Here is a 20177-nt window from a genome sequence, read left to right as displayed (position 1 = left end):
AATATCCAACAGAGAAGCATTTAGAAATGATAGGAGAGACAGAGAGCAGCATAAAGTAGGTAGGTTGTACAGGGAGAGGAAGAGTGGGGGCAGGGGCAGGGGGAACACACGGGAAGGACACAGGGAGGGGCTCATGAAAAGCAAAACCCAGTTATGTTATGTTAGTTATGGGCTTGACACACATCAGGCGATTGATCATTGCTATGAAAATCTTAGCCACCATAGGCCATCAAAGCCAGTGCCATGCACTGCATGTGTGGATGTGGTTTGGGTCTAGCAGAGGGATTTACAGACACCAAGCCTCAGTGTACCTTTGCCTGATGGCAAATATCCATTTGCCTATCAATAATTCAGAAACCCAAATTGTCAGTGTAGCACTGATGTGCTAGGGCAATTCTATTTTGAAATACATCTCCAATAGCAAACACAGACATGTGTCTTATCGATTAAGGACCAGTAATATAAATGAAGGGAAGAAAAAGATATACATTAATCAATCATACACCGGATTAAATCAGCGTAATTAAATACTTCTCAATACTTTTGTAACATTGAAATTCGAGCTTAATAGCATTGGATTGTTGATGTACAAACATTGGGGAACATATCCCAAATGTTAAATTGAGCTCATTAAGAACACTGCTGCAAATCATTTATACAGGGAAGTCAACTGTTCAACAAGTTCAGCTTTAGGTGGACTGGGCTCGTTTGTAATGTTTTGTGGCATTGTATGTGTCCTAGGAACAAAATCAGGATCGATTCCATGAGTATGCATGGACAACACAGTCAAAGTGAGATCTTTCACAAAATCGAATTGCATTACCAGGTATATTGGCTTGGCCACCCAATTTTGGCTTCATTTTGCAAAGGCCAAGGTGTAACAAAGCATTCCAACGTTTCTGGCAGTTCTCAATTGTTCTCTACCCAAGTTCTCATTGTGCGCTAATACAGCTATTAATGTTCGAGCCTGCCTACCCACGGGCATGTTGTGCACCCTGAGGCCCACGGGCATGTTGGCGTGTTACAAAAATTAAAATAAATAAATAAATACCGTCTATGCCGAAATGCAACCTTTTGGGCCTGTACTTTAGGCACATATTGTGGAAAACCTCCAAATCTCCAGTGTGACATAATTCTATGTCTCTTGAAAGAGTTTTATTGTACACAATCTTCTCAAGAGCTTTGTGTGGAGGTGAACATGGCACCAATTACCACTCCTTGTGTTTCCTGCTCCTCCGATAAAGGTCCATGTGCACATTCGTGAAAATTGTGGTTTTCTATCCATGAGTGAACGTTGGAACAGTGGTGCATTAATGAGCGCCATTTTTCAAGTAGAATTTCCACAGACCCATCACAAGGTTTTGGAGCTCCACCAAAGATAGTTGCTGAAAGACTGACACCACTAAAATATTTCCGAACCCTTTTTTTTACCAGCAGCTGTAATTTTTTTATTGACTGATTTGGCAATGTGCCATACATTAAATTGATGACAAATGTTTGGAAACTGCTCTCTTATGGCCTTGGCTATTGAAACATGTTTATCAGTGGCTATAAGGTCTATTTGCATTCCCCTCGAGGAAGATGTTCGAGGGATTTGATGAAACCATGTTTCTCCATGGCCACAGAAGATGTACATTTGGACACCTGCACTAGCTCCGAACGCACAATTTTGTTTACTTTCCATGTCTTGAAAGTTGCCAGTACAGTACTTTGCTGAAAATATGGGGCTGTCACACTGTCCCTCGCCAGCTAGTCAGAAACGTTTGCCAGAGAATGTGCTTTCGATTGACTTCTGTTCAATGTTCCAGGCTTGACTAATAGCGGGTAATAAGAATTCCCGTTGATATTTGTAGTACTGGGTTTTAGCAAGGAACTGAACTCCCACAAATTGACAAAAACTGGACATCTTACTGAAAGTCGAGTCACTGAAAAGTAAAGCAGCTGAACATAGTAGATTTCCAGCGGGCACTTTGCCCAGGATCGTTTGAGCGGACCATGAACATTTATCATGGAGGTAGACACAGCTGGCTTGGATTTTCAGGTTAGTGCCTTGTAATACACATCCAATTCCTAATTCACCAATAAGTGACTGACAACACGTAACTTGTCAACTTGGGTATTAGAGGAAAAACAAAAGCTACGTGTTTTCAAAAAGTAGCACGGAATGAAATGCTGAGCTGCACTAGCGCATGAAATGGTTTATTTTTTGAGGTGCGCACACTTCAAACTCGAAAACCACTGACAGGAAACATGCGTACAAAACTAATACTGCATGAAGCGCAGAGCCGCACCTCTAAACACTTTGGTTTATTACAGAGCGTGCGCTACTTTCCTGAAGAGCTGACTAGAAACACGCGCACCGCGTTCCGAGGATCGGAAGCGGCAACAACTGAAAAAATAACAACAATGCCCAACTCACTTCAAGTGACACCCAAACTCGGGATACTGCGGCAAGCCTCACTCTGCGACACACACAAACAATAGCATTAACAGACCGCCATGTAAATCTTTTAAACAAGTGATACTTGCGGTCCGTAGCAGCTGGTGAGAGAACGTCCCATGAAGTTCTCTCTCACTAAAGAGTTCAACCTCAAGCACCTGGTGTTCCGAAAAGGGCGAGGGAACAAAGAACAGCAGAATACCTTGGAACTATAGAGGGAACAATAATTACAGAACGGAATTCACTAATAGAACAGTTTTAGTGAAAAAATGCCGAGGGGAAATCTTCACAAGAGTGCAGCTGAGGTAAGTGTCCTGCAACAGCAGAAAAGACGCGAAGCACTGCAAAACAAAGGGGAGGGGCTTAAATACTCCAGGAGTGACAGAAACTAGACTGCATTGCCCAATCTAAGGAGTACTACCAGGCGGCCATGTTGGTTGATGAGGAAGCATTCTTTTAAGCCCACATGCCTACATACCCCTTGACCAGGAATTGTAAGCAACTACCCAGGAAACCGTGGAAACTCTTTTTAGGGGAAACCCAGTAGTCAGGACATCCTCGGTCAATTGCGTTGAAGCTTCAGTCTGTTAGTTCAGCTCATGTTATTTGCACACGAATTGGAGAAACCGTCAACATGGAATGTTTATTGGGTGGACCTTTTTTGCGGGTGTAGATTGTGTCAAGTGATCTGCGAGGAATTCAAATGCATCTTCAATATATTCAGTTTAATCTTGTCAAGGTCTCACATTGTAGCAATGGTCCAAGAAAACTTTGCTGGCTTACCCGGTCACATTCCATTCAGTTTCAGGCCATTGGGCATAAGCATCACGTGTCTGCTTATTGACTGGACCACGCTGCGCCTCAATATAGTAGTTGCTCCATGGTGAAATCTGTTTAGCAAGCGACATCCTTGGTTGAATTTGTTGTCTGTGTCTTTATACTTCTTTTCCCTTCTGGGCCTATGGGATATGTGTTGTAAAAACATGTTCAATCCACAGCCCGCATACAGCAGATAGCACTTTAAATACAAAAACATGTTATGAAGAAAACACCATCCCAAAACACTTCTAGAAAATAAAATTGTTAATTACCCTTGTTTTCTTGATTTTCTGTGGAACCGGGGTCTACTATTTCACAACCGCACCGGCAAGCTGAAAAAAAAAAACGTTTATATGGTTTAAATCAAGCACATTTCATTTACACGCACATAAACATTTAAATATCTACAAGCAGCACCAACTTGATTGAATTAAAAAAATTACTACATAAAAATGTATTACAAGTGTGATTTGATGTCCAATTGTATCCAATATTAGTTTATGTTCACCTCTGATCCATGTGCCTCCACTTCTAATTCCACACCTTTTGTAGATTCCTTGAATAGAATATCATTAAAAAAAATAAAAAGTCAATCATATTAGAAATTAAAATCTTTCATCACATACAGCACTTATACACACACATCCTCGCAAACAGTGTAGGTCACTTAGTCAAAATATACATTTTAAATTTCACCGGATAGCCATCCAAGACGACAAGTATACTTGATCACAGATCACTGTGCAAAACATACTGATTGTAAAGATGCCCTCAAACATTTTCCAATGTATTCTGCATTAGGGAGGAAGTGTAACATTAGAAATGAAATCATAAAAGTTTGAAACACTGCACATTTATATGCATGTCACTGTCTAATAGTATCCTATATTGCATTTACTTTCATTCATTCAAGAGAACTGTAAATACGCATACATCATACTGTGGACCAGCTAGAAAGGACGATGTAACTGTAGTCGAAGCACCAGCATCCCCCTGTAAAACAGTACTTGTTTTAATGTGGATGAAAACAGCAAAATTAAACAGACCATGGGATGCAGACAATGGATCATGTAAAGGGAAACCCATAAATGCCGCCTAGTGTAAACAACCGACAGGATACATAACGTTTTAATATTATTTGAAATTCCAAGCATAATGCATTCTCGTAAATGAAAAGTGAAATAAAATTACCAGGTAGGCGCTTGAAGTTGTTGTTGACTCCAGGACAGAAATGGATGCAGAATCTTGCTCCTTCATTTTCAGTGCATTGTCATAAAGTGGTCCAAGGGAAAATTAGATTTGCATTTGATATAGGGGAGAATCCCACTGTCGAGAATAAAAACTTCTGCATGTCTGTAGGGCTCACCATTGGTATACCGGACGTGTCAGTGGTTTCGTCACTCACAAGGGTCTGTGCTTCCGTCAGTATGCTCTCCTAAAGAAATGGACATGTCAAGCAACAGATTACGAAAACATCATGCTCCTTATGAAGGGCACTATGGCATGGTTTTCTATGGTCATAATTATTTCATATGAGGCTCCATAAACCCGGGACAGATGTATAGTAAAATGTGGTATAGTGAAAATGTAATACAATCTTACTAAAGTTTGTATATTTACCAGACACTTACCCCCGAAAGCACCAATCCGTTCATGAAGTTACCTTTTCAGTACCCCACCGCCGACAGCTAATTCATAATCCAGGACTCCTGAGGCTGTGTGGGCATCAATAGAGTTGAAATTGCACTTGGAAGCAATTTCCGAGAAATTCTGGGTCAACGCTTTTTTGTGTACTTCGATTGGTCATACATATAGTCTGGAAAGTGCAGGCTGCAGAATCGATTGGACCTCACGTCATCCAAGACATCCTGTGCTCTACTTTCAATCTCGTCCACTGCAAAACCACAATATCAAACCCATCTTCTTATTAAAGAATGTATGCAGGACTGTGCCATGACATTTGACATGGCTTCTAGAATGGCAACCGAAAACCATACAAGCAGACATTCTAGAAAGATCTAGAAGTTCTGTATAAAAATAATAATTACAAAAACATTGTACTGTATTCATGAGATTGATGCAAGAAAGCACAAAAGGTGTCATTCTATTACAAAGGACATTGATTAAATGTGCTATATATCGAGATCAAAACACTTGAAACATTAGACAATGGTAAAGTCAGTGAGATGAATGAACATGACTCTAATGGGTACATTCAGTCAAAATATAGAAAATTTGAGATCAGAAATAGATGACTATAGAGAAGTTAATAGGTGACCTGCCCTTACCTTCACTAACAAACAATTAGATTGAGCAAGCAGAGGAGCGAGTAGCAGGAGAACAGGTAGCACGATAAAGAGTTGCCTTCCAGTGTTCAGAGATGTCCTCCGGCAAAATATCAAGACGTTTACAAAGGATAAGAAAAGTGGGTGTTTATGTGAATGTGCGACATGTTTCAGGCGTGGTCTGCGAGAGGGGAGTCTGGAGACATTGGGTTTGGGGAGGCCATGTGAACAATGGCCCTTGTGCGGAAGATAACTGAAGTGTACATGGTGTTTGGCACCTTGGCCGTTCCCACCCACCCAGTACTGTAGTGGGTTATAATGGAGGGGGGAAGATTGTGGAGTAGGTGAGCGTAAAAGGGCACCAACCATTCTTTCATGTCCCTCAGAGACTTGGCACCAGCTGGTCGAAATTTTATTTATGGTCTCTAATTTTTTGTTTATTTTAGGCTTTGTCTTATTTATTGTATTGTTATCCTATGTACTGCACTGCCCCTTCCCCTTGCCGCCAGACTTTTCCCTCCACCCCCCATGCACTTGCACAATCTCAATGTCACCTGGCCTAGTAAAATCGTTGTCTGTCTTCCCTCTGTTCACCCTCCCTTGCCTCGTCGCACCTTGAAACTCGTGTATAGGTGGGTTATAAATGCCATATCATAGATAAGTGAGCGTGGCCTTGATTCACTGAAAAATTGAAACAAAATAATTTTGTTGCTGATGGCATAAATGTACTACAAATTGTATACTTCGGGTTGCAGCACAGTGTGTGAAAATCCCCTGTACTGTCCGCTGTCACTGGGGAATTTGGCACGAATGGCTCCAACGACACAGGTGGGTATTACTCGAACACGGAATCCAAACCTCCCATAAAACCACCATGTAAATGAACGGTAGGCCACCAGCCTGTACAAACCTTACTTGAAAATGCACCCTGTATCCTATGGCATAGTTGCCCGCACAAAAGGTACTCCATGGATCAATGAACTTGGGCTTTGAAGTGTGCATCCATTACACAAGTGAACACACATGCAATCCATAACGTTTGGGGCACAGAGAAATATTGTTTTGCTGCAGAGTTCTGCAGTCTGAGCAGCGAGCTGGTGCTGAGAGCGAGTCTTCCCAATATCCCAACTTTTCGTGGGTGGAGCCTACAAAAAGCCAGCGAGGCGGCGGAGCTGCCGCGGAGTTGCTGCAGAGTTCTGCAGTCTGAGCAGTCTCTGCAGCGATGGCGGCGGTGGGGCTCCCCCCTCCTGTGGAACCATTGCTGGAACTCGATACAACAAGTAGACTGCGGAGCGGTCGTCTGAGAAAAGACGGGGAAAACTCAGTGCCAAGAACAGGATTTGGCCCTGGAACCCACCGTTCACAATAGTAAGTCTCATTTACTGACGAAATTAAAGTCTGATCCACACGATACGCATCACACGCGGGTGAAACCGCACAAATCTGACCACCGTAACACTTTCCTTTGCAATTAAAGAGAATTCAAACATGGAGCCAGGCCCGTCGTCGGCCCCGCCTACTTTGTCTTGAGAGAGGAGGGGTGGGACCAGCAGACGGCCCGAGTTCGGGATGGCTGCGCCCAGCGGCGTTCCCTGCCTGCTGTGGAGCGGACCTGAAACTGCTCCCCAGCGACATGCCACTCCCCCCTCCCGAGATGACATGTAAACTGCCAAGCATAGAGAAGGAGGAAACTTCGAACAGTGGTGGGGGTTAGGGCCCTCAAATAGTGGTACCAGAGGAGGAAGAACGGTACCCTTTAGAGTCGCTAACTCCCAACAAAACCTTGAACCAAATAAATACTGCCCTACTCACTGCCACCTCCAAGGCTGAGGGGCCAATACATACAGAAAGCACAGTCGCAACAGAACCTTCAAACGCGATTGAAATACACCCTGTGTCAGCCATGGCAGAACTCGAGGTCGCCCCAGATGACAAGAGCATGTCCACCACATCGCATAAAGACACAAGTACTTCATACTCAATGGACGACCAGACCGACACCTCGACATTTCAAAAAGAAACACAAAAAATAACTCCTGATCAGGAAGGGAGAACACACCTTCCTAATAAAGCGGAACCAATACAAGCAATCCTGCAGAAAAGGAAGCAAAGCCGCATGAAACTTGGGAAATCCACCAAAAGGAAGAGAAAGACTAACTCCTAACCTCCTAAATCACCACGTCAACGAATAAAATTGAGCAAGGGCATGGAAGCCATAGGCCCCAACCCGGCCCCGAAAACGGGCCCAAACAAAGAAAAAGGCCCGAAGAGGGGCAAAGAGGAGGAATGGGTTAGTTCAAACAAGACCATTGGGAAACTCCTCGGTCCACTAGATATCTTCTTCCATAAGCAAATAACAAAAACATCTGTAGTGATGCGATTCTGGAATGTTGGTGAACAGAGCAGCAGCTTAAGCCAACTGCTCCTGCTCCCTCCCTGACTATAGATTGTTTAATAACTGAAATGAATAATATACAAAAGAAAAAGATTGAAATGCCTGATGATCCTTCTAAGAAATCCAAACAAGAGGAAAAAATGGATGTGATTCCAGGTATTGGTGACATCTATGCATTATTGTTGAAGATTGCCCAGGATGTTGGTGAAATGAAAAGTGAATTGTCCTCTCAAGTGGGCCATCTGGAGACCAGAGTAACTAAAGTGGATGCTGAAAATACAGCACTGGCCACTGAAGTTGCAGGCAGTTACAGAGCTTACAAGAAGTTAAGGTATGATGTTTCTGATTTAAAGAAAAGAAATTTGAGGCTGGAGACAGACCAGAGAAATTTAAACTTGCGCTTATTGGGGGTGGAAGAAGATCCAGACTTGGACAAACCTCTTGATTTAAGAATCAAAGGAGTCTTAGCTGAGACTATGGGTAAAAATGTTCTGAAAGATGGTGACCTGGATTATACATTTAGAGCTGGCAAAAATCCAAATGTAGGAAAACCATGACAAATCATCATGGTCATGACAAAAGTGAGCGCAAAGGAAAGAATATTAAAAGCTGCTAGAGAGAAAGGGAAACTAGTGCTGCATGGAATCCCATTGGCCATTTACCCCGACTTCCCAAAAGAAATTGTGGATATGAGAAAAGCTTTTAAAGATGCAAAAATTCTGGCACAGGAGAAAGGGATTAAAACTATGCTGGTCAAGCCTGCAACTCTGAAGCGCTTCCTGGTTAATGGGATCAAGACCACAGATGATCCTGTGGAAGTGGAGAACTGGCTCAAAGCTGAAAATCATAGGATTGATAAAAATGCTAACTAATATGTGTTTTATAGATGATGAAGTTTGTTTGTTTAATTTTCTCATTTGATTAATAGTATTTAATGTGATGGATATTTATTCTTAAAACACAATATTGTGATATGAGTTTTGATTATATTACTTAACATAAGGTTTTTATTATTCTTCAATCCATAATTGTCGTTTGTTATCATCAACGGTCATTTTCTTGGGCTCGAGCTTTCATAGGGCTTGTGAGGCTGTGTGGGTGCCTTTCTCTAACCGGGCCTTGAGATCGTAGTGTATTCCGTTTTGTTTCCGGATCTGGAATTCATTTTAAGCGAACAAGCTAAAACTTTTACTTTTGGGGTACGTATGTATGATTCTCTTAGTTACGATTGACATTAACAAGATGAGGGGGACGGTTGAGGTTTTAGTACTACTTTGATTGGGCAGCTCAGTCACGTGATTGCGTTACGTTCAGTCAGGACTTCCGGTATTTTAAAGGGGCTGCGATCGGGTTTCAGGTGATTTCGGATGGGGGACTGGCATTGCGTCGCCAAGTAGACGTGGCATCTATTGCCCTACATGGATGCCGTTATTGTGCAGATTCGATGAGTACTGGGGATGAAAAAAAGTGCTGGAAGGGCTCCTTGTGCTCTCGTTTAATTGGCGAATACTTGGTCTCCGGGCTCAGGCTGTTGTTGGGTGGGCAGGGACGTTGTAGTTGTGTGGAGAGCGGGTTGTGTTTGTGTGCTGCCTGTGGGATGTGCCTTTGTGTACATGGGTTACATGCTGTAGTGGGGCCACATGGATAATGCAAGTGATTCTATGGACAGGAGCAGGTGACTTGAGTGATCTTGTTTCATGAGGGCCTGACGTTTGGTACAGTCGATTTAGCCCACAATGTGCCCGGATTCTGTTGCTTGGTGATCGGCGCTTGGAGTGCATTTGGACGAGACTGCATGGATTCGTTCTTGTGTTCAGTTGCAGACTGGGAGGAATGATCTTTGCACGGGGTTAGATTTGGAGGTGTATTCCCCCCCCCCCCACATATTTCTGTGGATGGGAGGTGTTCAGTTTTTTGTTGCTTTTGGCGGTTTTCCATCTCCTACCAGTCCATTGTGTTTGGGATTTTGAATTCCTAGTGCGGCTGTTACACCTTTTTGTGTGTTTTATCCAGTGTGAGCTGGTGGGCAGATTCATGCACTGGGAAATCAGTGTGTTTTGTCTAATTCATCTTATAAAACAGATGTGTGGAGTAGTGTACATCAGTTATTGGTGGGTAGCAACGATACCTCGAATCGGATCGTACGGATTCAGACTTGGACTGAAGCCTCAGTGTAATAACAAGTGCAAGAACACCATCACCATTGCAAATCGAGCTTAGTGAAGTTGTTGTAGCTCATCAGTCCATCAAGAAAGAAAAAAGAAAAACGAAAGACACAATATTTGAAATTGAATGGATGGCCACCCTGTAGGAACCCATCTGAATCTGCCGATATTTTCTACCAGATACGACCCAAAGAAATAGAGTTACTCTCAGATATTCTACCATTGGGAAAGTATCTAATACGGAAAATTTTCAAATCTGTGTCTGTCCTGAAGACGGCCATTATCCACATCTTGACCAACGGTACCAGAGAGAATCCCGTATGTGTCACAAAGGCCGAAACATATGTCGACGTGTTATTAGGAACGTGTATTAGCTGATTCCTATCTCTCACTTAGAATAAACCATGATAGGATAGCTGGCGTGTACTAAATCACCCGCTGCTACCCTGTATCCACATAAGTTACCTTACACAGAGTGATTAACCAATTAAGAACATAACATTACATCATTCACTCTGGTTAAACACCCTTGAGGTATTCATTAGAAGTTGGGAGACCACAATATATGTTGACTCTTCCCTGAAAGTACACATGCACATACCCACAGTAAGATATACTGTTTTTTCCCATTACCTTTCACTATGGTCACTGACGTTTTGAAAGGTCTGGTGCTTTGTCACCATCTAGATTGTAAGTGATTAGCACAGTTTGTTTTTATATTTCCTTAGGCGTTGTTTTGTATATTAATGTTTTTTATACTAATTTTTTGAATAATAAATTGAATATTGAATAATAACCGTTTGTATGAGGGTTGGTGTGTTTAACCTGAAAATTATATAAGGCTACCTTGGACATAACCTTTGGTGATTCAGGGTCTTGAGGTAGGGGTAGGCGACCTATCACTTCTTGTTTTATACACATCAGTTATTGGTGCCAGCTGTTTGTACTCGTCTTGACGCATAGGTATGGTTGTGGAGGTTACCTCAGAGATCTCAGAACACATGGTGATTTGAAAATCCTGTCATTCATTTATCGATTTGGTGTCTCTAGTACAGTATATATTACTCTTATATAAACCAATCTGCTATGCACAGAACTCTACTTATCCCGGTCCTTGGCAGTCTGGCCTAACTTGTTTGCACAGATATATTTCTAGCTGATTGCACCTTCCCATTGCTTCACTCAGTTTTAACCAAGTTTGACAATGTTGTCCTGCCCAAGTGCTCAGTTCCATCTGTTCATTATGAGGTTCACTATTTAGTGTTACACTAGAAGCATTTGCAGGAATTGGAATGGAGATGGGCAGGGAGGGGAAAATATTGGCAAACCGCTCTAATGAATGACCAGACATATGCAGACATTGTGTGTTATGTGTGGTTATTTGCCTGAGAAAACAATTTTGTAATGTATGATGAGTTCCGCCTCTCCAAAGAGGGGCTGTGATATGTTTTTTCTGGTAACATTGCTATACTTGAGGAGAGTAAACGGCATGCACTCCGTCTTATGCCTCTGAGGGTATATATATATGCCTTCCTTTTATGATGGGGTGGTATTAGGGGTGAGGATCGGCTATGTGTCAGGTGGAAGAATTTTTAATATAAAGTTAGAGACATCGGGGTGTAGGTACATTGTGGTTATTTTGACATTTTTAAAGTTGCCACAAGATTATCTCCACTAGTACACTCAATGCCAGATGTCTTAATGAGATGTTGTATTATAGAAGTGCACTAGATGGTAGTGGATAAGGATTTGATCATGTTATTGGGTTTACTTGACTTACTGTGCTTTAGTTATTCTATGTGTAACTGATAGTACATACAATGCTAGTTGCCTTTTAATGGGAATATAATGTGTTATTAAAGGAAGGAGCTTAGAATTTTGAATTTGGACAACAGATTAGTATAGCTTTCATAGTTAGATTTATTCTGGGTTGATAGGACGATGCTTTAATGGTGTTTAAGATCCTATTTGTTGATACTTTCAATGACTATATTTATCGAATGTAAATAAGGAGGGGGCGGGACAGTCCTTTTCTACGTAATTGTGGAAGGGAGGTTCCGGAGGGTTGGGTTGGTCAAATCCAAGAAGGCTTTTATATTTTCTGTTAGTATTTTTCTACTTTATCTTGTTGTTATAGGTGTTGGTTTCTTTGTAATGCTTAGATTCATCACAAGAGGTTTAAGACGGGACTCACTCATGTCTTCCAATTATAAGAGGGATTTAAGGGTGATATCCTGGAATGTTAATGGTGCTAATAGTGCGAACAAAAGGAAGGTGATTTTACAGAAACTGGAAGAGATGGGGCGGATATGGCATTGCTTCAGGAGACTCACTTGTTGGAGACAGATTTGGATGAATGGGGATGGGTCAGTAATGCTTATTGTTCATCCTTCACTTCTAGTTCGAGAGGTATGTGCATTCTGATTAAGAAAATTCTACTGATTACAGAAATGAAATGTGAGAAAGATAGAGAGGGGAGAATTATTTGTGTGACTGCAAAAATTCAAGATGTCTCCTACTGTTTTTGCAATATATATGCTCCTAACGGGGGAGATGGAAGCTTCTTCATTTCCCTTGCGCAGTTTTTACAGAATGTAGATGTGTGTAATGTTATTATGGGGGGAGGGGGATTTTAATGTTGCTCTTAATCCTGTAATGGATAAAAGTGGGGAAAATGTGGACACTGCTAATAATTTGAAAAGAATGGCCTTAAAGAAACTTATGGATGAATGGAATCTTTCGGATGTGTGCAGATTACAAAATCCTACAGTCAAACAATATAACTTTTTCTCAGCCAGACAAAGTATATTCACGGATTGACCTTCTGACTTCTGGTCTTTGCACGCAATCATTCAAAGGGGGAGACATTAAGTCAATTTTAATTTCAGATCATGTACCGATATCAATGGAAATTAGACTAACCTTTCCCTTACCAAAGTCTAATACATGGCAGATGAATGTAACACTTCTTGATAACAATGATATAGTGGATAAAATAGTGCAAGAGGCAAAGTTCTTTGTGGCTGAAAATTGGACTGGTGAAGTAAAAGTGGAATATGCGTGGGAAGCCTTCAAGTCCTACATGAGAGGAATGTCGATTGGTTTATCAAGCAAAAAGAAAAGGGAGAAAGATAGTGAGATGAAGAACCTGACTGAGGAAATTGAAATTCATGAAAAGGATAATATGAGGAGAGTTTCTATGGATTCTTTGATTAGTTTAGAAATGAAATAAGAGAAATTAGAAGACCCGTTTGCCACAAGAGCTGAAAGACCTTTTTAGAACAAGAACCAAGTACTATGAAAAGGGAGAAAAATGTTATCGGCTTCTTGCTCATCGCTTAAGGATCATGAATAATGAAAAGACAATTAATGCTATAGAAAACCAAGATGGGGTTGTGACTTTTGAAACTGCTGAAATTAATGATACATTAAAGGAGTATTAAACTGGCCTGTACTCTTCTGAAGTTCATTTATCTGAGGAGGAAGTGTGTCAATTCGTCAATGGTTGCCATTTGCGAAATATAAACTCAAAATTCAAGGAAACTATGGAGAATGAGCTGAATGTGGAAGAACTCAGGACAGCTGCATGTGCTTTGAATTCAGGGAAATGTCCAGGCCTGGATGGGTTGCCAGCGGAACTGTTTAAAATATTCCCAGGAGAGGTTTTTGATCCAATGTTGGCAATGTTGCGCTCATCTCTGATTGAGGGATGTCTCCCGGTGTCGACGAGACATGCATCAATATCTGTTTTCTTGAAGGAGGGGAAGTCTCTGGTTAAAACAAGTAGTTATAGGCCAATTAGCTTGCTGAACATTGACAAAGTTTTTTGCAAAAGCAGTGGCCTTGAGAATAGAGGCTTCTCTGATGGATATCAGACCAGAGCCAGACTGGTTTTGTGAAAGAGAGACTTGCATCGGATAATATGAGGAGACTTTTGTTGACTCTTTTTGAAAGCAGAGAACATTGTAATGATGTGGTGGTGTTGTCTTTGGATGCGGAAAAGGCATTCGACCGGATTGAGTGGAAGTACCTCCTGACAGCACTGTAAGGATTCGGATTTGGGAAAAATATGAGTGAATGGATAAGACTATTATATTCAATGCCTACAGCATGTGTGAACACAAATGGTATGGTCTCGGGTACATTTGGACTTGAAAGAGGGACAAGGCAGGGATGCCCATTGTCGCCCATATTGTTTGTTATTGCTATGGAACTCCTCGCTGTGAAGATAAGAGAAGATGACAGAATTGAAGGTATTCAATATGGTGAAGCATGTCAGGTCTGGCTATATGCGGATAATATGTTGCTAGTTATTCAAAATGTTGAATATTCTATTCCTGTACTAATTGAACAAATTGACATGTTTCATAGAGCATCGGGGTACAAGATTAATTGGTCAAAATCCAAAGCTCTACCGGTGTCTGGTTCATGCTCTTTTTTGAAAATGAGGAACTTTACTTTCAACTGGTGTCTGGACAAGATGCGATATCTTGGAATTTGGTTAACTAATGATGTGTCTAATATGATGGATGTCAATCTGACTCAGGTAGTCCAATCCTTGGAGTCGGATTTGAAAAGGTGGAATGAACTGGGTTTGAGTCTATGGGGGAGAGTACATGCAATTAAAATGACGACACCACCACGCATTCATTACGTGCTCAGTATGATCCCTTTACGAATTAAGAAGTTCTTTCTGAAGAAAATTGAGAATCTGATCCAGTCCTTTATATGGGAGAATAGACAGCTGCGCCTGAAACTTTGGAAATTACAATTATCCCAGGAGTGTGGTGGTCTAGGGGTTCCAGACTTTGAAAATTATCACTTGGCATTTGGAGCTAGACATTTGGTTTCTTTCATTGAAAATTCAACAGCTATCTGGACATTGGCAGAGTCAAGTCGATCATCTCCACTTTAACCCAGAGCAATTCTGTCTACGGTGGATGGGTCTGGATATAAGTCATTTCCGCAAACAGAATTTTTGAGATCGTGTTGGAAAGATCTTTGGAAGAAGTCTAAAAAGGTGATTTCTGACAATAGCTTTATCCCAATCTGGTTGAATCCGGATATAAAGTTGAATGGGAAGACACTTCTTTGGCCAAACTGGTTGCTGGGTGGTGTACAGTGGTTGGAGGATCTTGTTGAAGATGGAAAATGGATCAGTTTTAAAAGGCTTGCATAAAGTAAAGACCGCAAAGATTGCACTATGGGAGAGTATAGGAAACTGAAGAAAGTTTTACGAAATCAATCTGCAGTTGGAGGCAAAGGTTGGCAGGTCCGATTATCGGAGTACAAATCTGAAGGAGGCATGGCGTCTAAAGTGTAGAAAAATCTGAACCAACACTGTGAACCAAATAAAGACTTGTTATCAAAATAGTCTGAGACAATTGGATCAGAGATGTCTGAGGACAGATGGAAAATATATGCAAAACAGTGGCTCTGACATAATTAAATCTGGGAGAGCAAAGTCGTCAAATTAAAATTCTAAACAGAGTTTTTTGGACGCCCCAGAGAGTTTATGCAAGAGGTATGACTGATTCGGATGCATGTTGGAGGTGTAAATATGCAGTTGGTTCTTTTGAACATATGATCTGGGAATGTTACGAATTGAGGTCATTCTGGAGGAAGGTCACCATGAGGATTAATGAGGTCCTATTGTTGCACGATGATTTCGACTACAATACTATTATCTTGGGTGAGGATGGCATGGGGGAAGAGCTTACCTTACCCACAGAGGTGCTGGTTTTTTAGGGCAGCAAATTCTGCAAAAAAAGTCATTTTGAGGAAATGGAAATCTGTGGAGAGACCAAGGTTTTCTGAATGGGTGGAGGATTTGAAACAGGTGTCCAGGTTTGAGAGAATAATTCTTCAGAGAGATAAGAAGATAAACCTGTTTGATCAAATGTGGGGTCGTTTTTTGGATTTGTGATATTGAAGTTTAGTTGTTTTCTGTTCAGTCTCTGTGAAGACATGGTAAATTTCACCTTTTGACGGGGGTGGTGGTTGATGGGATACCGAGTATGATGAATTTAATTGTATTGCTATAAATGATGTTGTTTTCTTTATGTTTATAAAATTAATAAACATGTTAACAAAAAAAAAAACATCTGTAGCGTCAAACTAAATGTCTGACGCAGAACTACTAGAAGAAGCGGAAGGTTCTCCAATAGAACTTGTACCTTCCCAAAATCAAGAGGAAGAAAAAAACCCCTAAAAACCAAGGAACACCACAAGAAATCACAAGTGATCGATACGACCCCGATCAGATGGCATTTTGAAAAACCGGCAGAGCAGCCCATTACAAACAACTTAGATCGGATAAACTTACCCGAGCTACATAATGACGAACTTTGGGCCAGAGACGCACAAGATCCAAATAATCCACCAAGAGAACAAGCAAAAAAAATCATAGTGGATCAGAGAAAAAACACAGAAAAATCAGTGTTCGACACCCAAACCAAACAAACTAGATGAACAAACACAGAAGCTAGAACCACCATAAACGAGCAACAAAGTTTTAACGAGTATTCGAAGAGACATCGGTACGGAAACTCCAGCTCAGGATGTAGAATTCTCCCTGGTACTCCAAGAAGGGAACGAGGGAAAAAACAAACTAGTGCCATCCCTCACATCAGAAAATCATGACACGCGAGTCAAAAATAAAAGACCTAGCTCGGTTGAACATCCAGTAGCCAAAGAGTCGCCAAGCAAAAAACCGGACCTGCTAGCAATAATGTCCACAGTAACCATAGCCCTGGCTCCCTTTAGCAAACTTTATGAATCAATCAATGATACACTAAAGGATCACACAACTATGGTTGCTTACATGCAAACTAAACTCACGTACCTGGAAGGCTACCTTATGTCACTAGAAACCTACAAACAAAAAACACCGGAGATTGGGGAGCCCAAACAAACAAAGAAAACTTGAAATAAGCAAGATCCCTGGCGGTACAAAGAGATTACCATAAACGCACTGAAACAAACCAAGAAGAAGACTCAAACAGATCTTCCCCCAACTTTGCCGACGTAGACCTTACTCACGAAAGCAACAACGATCCACAAAATTAAAATATGACGGACAAAACAGAGAGCCGGGTAATATTGCCAAAGAAAGTCGCGATCAAAACAAGACAGCACCAGCCTGGCGGGTCTACTGGAACAAGATTCAACAAAAACACAGTGACGAAAGATGGGAAATTAAAGTCGCCCAATGTCTCTTCTAACTCAGCGACCTTAAAACTAGTTCTTAAACTGGCAAAAACCACAAACCAACTAATGACTTACGAAGGTCTTAGGGCTCAACAAACCAGCAAACACTGAAATGGTCAACTAAGACCCCAAGAATTGAAGAAAATAACGAACTACAGCACCAGGGTGACGTAAGATCCTTCGATAAACCTAAACTCAGAATTAGGGAATCCAAAGAAAAAGCACAAACCTCCGAACAACCAGACTCGGACGGGAGTCCCCTAAGAGATAAGGAAGGATCGATAACAGATTTATTGGACATCAGCCAATATCCGATAAAAGAACCTGAAAATGCTTCACCAGACGAGAAAGAGGAAGAAAATCAGCCGAGGGTACCGAAGGAAAACCTAGTCAGACCCGCAACAAAGACAACGCCAAAAACCAAAGGTCCCAGAATCTCCATTCTTCCTAACTTTGGAGGAGAGATGCAAGGAAACTATAAGATGAGACACAATCAGGAAGACAACAGGCGTCAAGAAAAGCAAAGGAGTCAAATAGGAAGAAGCAGAGAGATAAAGGAATCCCCAAAAAGGGACAAACAGAGAGCGACAACCAACCACACTAGGCAAGCGGGGTCGAACTTAAACCATACAAGAAGACCAAGCTACTTGGAAAAATCACACACCCGACTTAAGAGTCATCAGAACCTCACCCCAACAGCAACTGGAGAGACTCAAGATTGAACAGAAGAACGGCGTCAAGCCAACGTAACCTACAAGATAGAAACTTCCCTAAACACTCATTAAGTGGCAACAGGAAGGAAAAATACACACCCAATGCTATCACTATACAAAGGAAGACAAACACCTGGAACGATGTAATACCGACTACTTCTAGAGAGACCAAAAGAGCTCAAATGACGAGAACAATGAGGACAAAAAACACTTGCTCATTTAAACTGGAGAAAATACTTGAAGGAGGAAACGTCATACTAAATAGAAAAACAACAATGAAGCTCTTAACTCCTATTGAGAACCTGAACACTCTCAGAACTGATTTAGATATCATAGAATTCATGGATAACAACCATACAGACAGTGTATATGTCCACATATCATCAACCCAGGTGAGACATGTTGACAAGGGCCACAGGTAAATTGAGAGCAATGGGCTACGACTTGAGCCCAATATACTCGACGGAACGAACTCATGAAGGGACATAGGAAAGAAAACTGAGAAGTTCTAAAGACGATACCCTTAAACAGTACAAAGAGTGGCACTATATAACACACAAGGGCCTGCTCGCTCCCCAGAGAAAACGAGCATCACTGGAACCAAACACCACATCGTTGCTCCGAAAACCAAGATCAAGAAAAGACTGATAAGTCGCAACACAGAAACCAGAGCGATAGAGGCCGCGAAACGGGCAACATAAGACCTATACGGAATAGCTCACCATCGAGACGAACGGAGTACAAGAATACATTTGTTTCGAAAACGGAATACCAACCCCAACAAAAGACTCACAAAGAGCCCAACAACGTAGAATACAAATTCACAGATATTGATGAAGAACGACTCCCTCAGGGGCCTCTCCCAAATTGGAACATTACCATCACCAGGGACCTATCGAACTAAAAAAAAAGGCGCACCAAGTCAAAAAACAAGCAGAACTCAGAAGAGACGGAGTATAAAAGATGGGACTGGATACCGGAAACGTTAGCCCAGCCCAAGAGATCCTAGCTACTAAATAATGGCTCAAAGACCACATATATCAAACCAGTGAGACCCACAGCTGGGCAAAACATCAATTTAGCGACTTTGGGATCTTGGAACATGCGTGGCTTCCCCCACCTTACCCGACCAGGAGATCTAAATATAGGAGCCTTCGACCTGCTATGTCTTCAAGAGACCTGGTTACTTGACACCCCTATGCTGGATGGATTCGAAATTACCACCGCACCAGCCATCAAAGGTTTAAAAGGGAGAACAGCAGCAGGCTTATTGATAGCAATACGTTGAGGCAGTGGCTACAAGCTTGAAACAATAGTCGGGAGTGACACCACCTTTCTGGCCGTAACAATCTCGGGAAACCAGTCACCCACAGCAGAGGGAAGAAAGAGCAAAGCCCTCTCACTACTAATTAGCATATACTGGAACCCAAAAGCTCAACCTAACAAAATATTTCTAAAAGAGCTCGAATGTACCATCGATGAAGCGACAGACAAACAGAACATCGCCCAAATCGTGTAATATGGAGACATGAACGCTACCTGCCCACGCGTTACAAAAGTCAGTGGAAAGGAAGATCACGACTCGGTGACTAAAGAGCGCCAATCCGACAACAAAACTTCTGCAGCAGCACAGAGGGGAACAAAGTTGGACAGCTCCTGTCACCTCGAGATTTTCATAATCTCCAAACCACAAGGACAAAAGAAAACTTCCTTATCTCAACCTGGGAACAGGAAGACCTGAAAGCCAACATCGACCACATTTACGTCTCGAGATCCATTCTTGCATTAACTACCAATTTGGAAGTCAAACGGACCGCAAAAAGCGACCATAACATCTTAGTAACAGGCTGGGAGATACCGCCTACATCTTCACCCCACCACATGGAAGATCAGATGCAACTAGCAAATAAAGGTATGAGACTAAAACTGATTAGTACAGCAATAAACATGGCAGCTCAATATCAGAGACAAAGAAGAAACAAAAACTATTTCAGATCTAGCAAAAATGGACTACACACCGTTATTACAGCCATACATTCATCCAAGACAAAAGAAATTTTCGAAAACTTCAACTCATCTAAACGCCAGGAACAACCTGTTGATGGAAAAAAAGAATCATGAGACAAGCAATAAGAACGGCTAAAAAATGGC

General features: G+C 41.6%; 1 protein-coding gene across 3 annotated transcripts in view; it reads right to left on the bottom strand.

Annotated features, from left to right (window-relative positions):
• Nucleotides 1–20177, bottom strand: part of NEDD4L (NEDD4 like E3 ubiquitin protein ligase) — a 2900454-nt gene that overhangs the window by 2118277 nt on the left and 762000 nt on the right. The gene's annotated exons all lie outside the window — the stretch shown is intronic.

The sequence above is a fragment of the Ambystoma mexicanum genome, chromosome 6p (genome assembly GCF_040938575.1).
Source record: "Ambystoma mexicanum isolate Mex_15411 chromosome 6p, UKY_AmexF1_1, whole genome shotgun sequence".
In the NCBI taxonomy this organism is placed as follows: domain Eukaryota; kingdom Metazoa; phylum Chordata; class Amphibia; order Caudata; family Ambystomatidae; genus Ambystoma; species Ambystoma mexicanum.
The sequence above is the reverse complement of the archived record's forward strand: the minus strand, read 5'-3'. Positions and strand labels throughout refer to the sequence as shown.